Here is a 2,881-nt window from a genome sequence, read left to right as displayed (position 1 = left end):
ACTTCACCAGTTTCCTCATTTCCCCTTCCCCCACCTTACCCCAGCTCCAACCTTCCAGCTCAGCACTGCCCTCATGACCTGTCCTACCTGCCTATCTTCCTTTCCACCTATCCACTCCACCCTCCTCTCTGACCTATCACTTTCATCCCCACCCCCATTCACCCATTGTATTCTATGCTATTTTCTCCCCACTCCCACCTCCCTCATTTATCTCTCTACTCTGCAGGGACCCTGCCTCTATTCCTGATGAAGGGCTTTTGCCAGAAACGTCGATTTTCCTGCTCCTTGGATGCTGCCTGACCTGCTGGGCTTTTCCAGCCCCACTCTAATCTAGACTGTAGATATTGTCTGTCTGCATTGACTATTTCTGTCCCTGCTCTCCCAGAGGGGGATGAATCTTCAGTCTCACTGGAAATATTTCCATGCATTGCCACAGCATTACTTTGCTTCCTCCCATCTTAGCTAGAATCCTTTCCCTGCCTTCAGTGTTGTCTTATCACTGAATGTCTGACTATTCATACTACATTTCATCATCAGTTGTGAGCACTATTCACTCTTAGCCAGAGATGATAGGTTCAAGCGCCAATCTGTGGATATAAGTAGTTTATAAGTTAAAAATCTATGTAGTGCTGAAGGAGTGCTGGACGGTTAGAGGTGTCACCTTCCAAATCAGATGTTAAGCCACATTCTAGTCTCCCCTCGGTTATGTGCCAAAGATCCATCCCCATTGTTCAAAGAGCAGAGGAATTTTCTTAGCATCACGGCTAATGGCGATTCCTGAGCCAAAGTCATTAATACTGACTATTTGAAGATGCATTTCATTGCTGCTTGGGTCACCTCTTCATTAGTAAATTACAACATCACACACTCCAAAAGCTTGTGATCTCTAACCATTTCAGAGCATGGAGTGCTGCTCCTTTGTCAGGTGAAGTGACAAAGGAGCAGCGCTCTGAAAGCTTGTGATTTCAAGTAAAGCTGTTGGACTATAACCTGTTGTCATGTGACTTCTGACTGTTCACCCCAGTGCAACACCGGGACCTCCACATCATAAAATGGTTTGAATTACTCAAATTGTAAAGGCAAGTTTTTTTTCTTTAGTTAAATATATATATTTCACAGCATTTTTAGGAGATCTTTAAGGATTTGCATTCAGAAGTAAACACTTCGATTTACAATTTTAAAGGGGAAACCATACCTGGAGTATTGCTTCCATTTTGGTCTCTCTCTAAGAAAGAATATACTTGACATACTGAGTGAGCTGAAGAGGTTCACTGAGCTGATGCAAGGAATGGCAGGATAGTCATAGGAGGAGGAATTGGTTAGCTTGGGTCTATATTCACCTGTGGCAGCCTAGTAACTGAATATAGGAGCTTAGAAATGTGTTGCTGGAAAAGCGCAGCAGGTCAGGCAGCATCAAAGGAACAGGAGAATCGACGTTTCAGGCATAAGCCCTTCTTTAGTAACTGAATATATTCAAGAAAGAGATAGTTTTTTTATGTTAAAGGCATCAAAGGGCATAGGGAAATGCAAGAATATGGCATTCAGATAGGATCAACCATGATCCTATCGAATGGTAGGGAAGGCTCAAAGGGCTGGATGGCCTACTCCTGCTCCCTGTTTCTATGTTCTATATAGAGTTTTGAAACCTAACTACCAGCAAAATTGCATTTCCTCTTCTCATTATGACAGCAGAAATTATAGACTACTGTATCTGAGATCTTTCATGGGCTAAAATGCTTTTTTTTTTAGAAAGGAACAAAAAGAATAGATAAAAAAAAAGGTGTTTCAGGAAACAGCTCCCTGTGAAAAAGAAACTGGGAATAATGATCATTTACTGTGTTCTTATATAAAAAAATCTACTGTTTCAACTATTGAAATACATTTGACTCTACAATTAACTCACTGTTGCCTCAGGTTTAAAGTCTAACACCTCCAAAAACTCTCAGGACTTGTTAACAACTAGATTTTTCTTCCTGCCTGTTCTGCTCTCAATTTGAGAGATAATCAAAGCGTGAAAAGACAAAACTCATGGACAAAGTCACACAGGAGCTGGGCATGCATTTTCAGAAAGTGCAAGGATCAGATTTTCCAAGCTGACAGGAAAGTCCTTGGCCCTTGTACTTTAGGTGAATTGGCCTGCCTGATGTCATATCATTTCAGTAAAACACTATAGTACTGTGACAGCAGTGTAGAAGGTATAGTTGAGAATCATATAGCGCGGTTGTGACTTGAGTAGAGGTTATGCCTCTTGTTCTACATCTCTTCATCAGTTCACCTTGCTGTTGAATTGTCTGAAAGCCCAGTTGTTCCAGATCTTCTCACTGTACCTTACTAAAAAACAGAACTTGTAGCATTCCAAACAAGCATTCTCTCATATATTGAGAATCACATGAAACCACCCTGACTTATTAAACCAAGCAGAGTGATATAGTCAGCACTTTGCCCACATTTATTTCTGCCTTCAGCCTTATCACAACCTACTATAGCTTTTGATTAGTGACCCTACAGTGGTGAAAATAACAGCCTTACTGAATATAATCACACCTGAATACATTACCCTTCCTTCCATACTTTTTTAAAAAAACCAACCTGTTCAGATGTGTTATAACATTACTATGAAACAGGTGGACTTGAAACCAGGCCTTCTAGATCAGAATCAGGGACATTGTCATTGCATTACAAGGACCTTTAATTTGTCCTTTTTTACTCTTCAGCAGAGAGAATGCAGCTGTGGCTCATCAAAGCTAATAAATTATATGTAGCCTACCAATACCCATCATTAAAAACTAATTAAGTAAGTTGTAAATTGAACAAAGAAATAAACATAATACTAATTAATGTATTACAATTTATCATCAATTGTTTAAGGTGAATTGACAGT

The 2,881-nt window shown here is 40.1% G+C and overlaps 1 long non-coding RNA gene across 2 annotated transcripts in view; it reads right to left on the bottom strand.

Moving 5' to 3' along the window:
- The window catches only part of LOC122557320, a 58,702-nt gene extending 56,038 nt beyond the window's left edge, over positions 1 to 2,664 (bottom strand). For both annotated transcript variants that reach the window (XR_006313805.1, XR_006313806.1), the window contains exon 1: positions 2,590 to 2,664. This is a non-coding gene — a long non-coding RNA (uncharacterized LOC122557320). The remainder of the gene's footprint in view (positions 1 to 2,589) is intronic.
- Between the last annotated feature and the right edge of the window lie 217 nt (positions 2,665 to 2,881).

Source organism: Chiloscyllium plagiosum, chromosome 15 (assembly GCF_004010195.1).
Source record: "Chiloscyllium plagiosum isolate BGI_BamShark_2017 chromosome 15, ASM401019v2, whole genome shotgun sequence".
In the NCBI taxonomy this organism is placed as follows: Eukaryota; Metazoa; Chordata; class Chondrichthyes; order Orectolobiformes; family Hemiscylliidae; genus Chiloscyllium; species Chiloscyllium plagiosum.
This window is presented reverse-complemented; position numbering and strand designations above follow the sequence as displayed.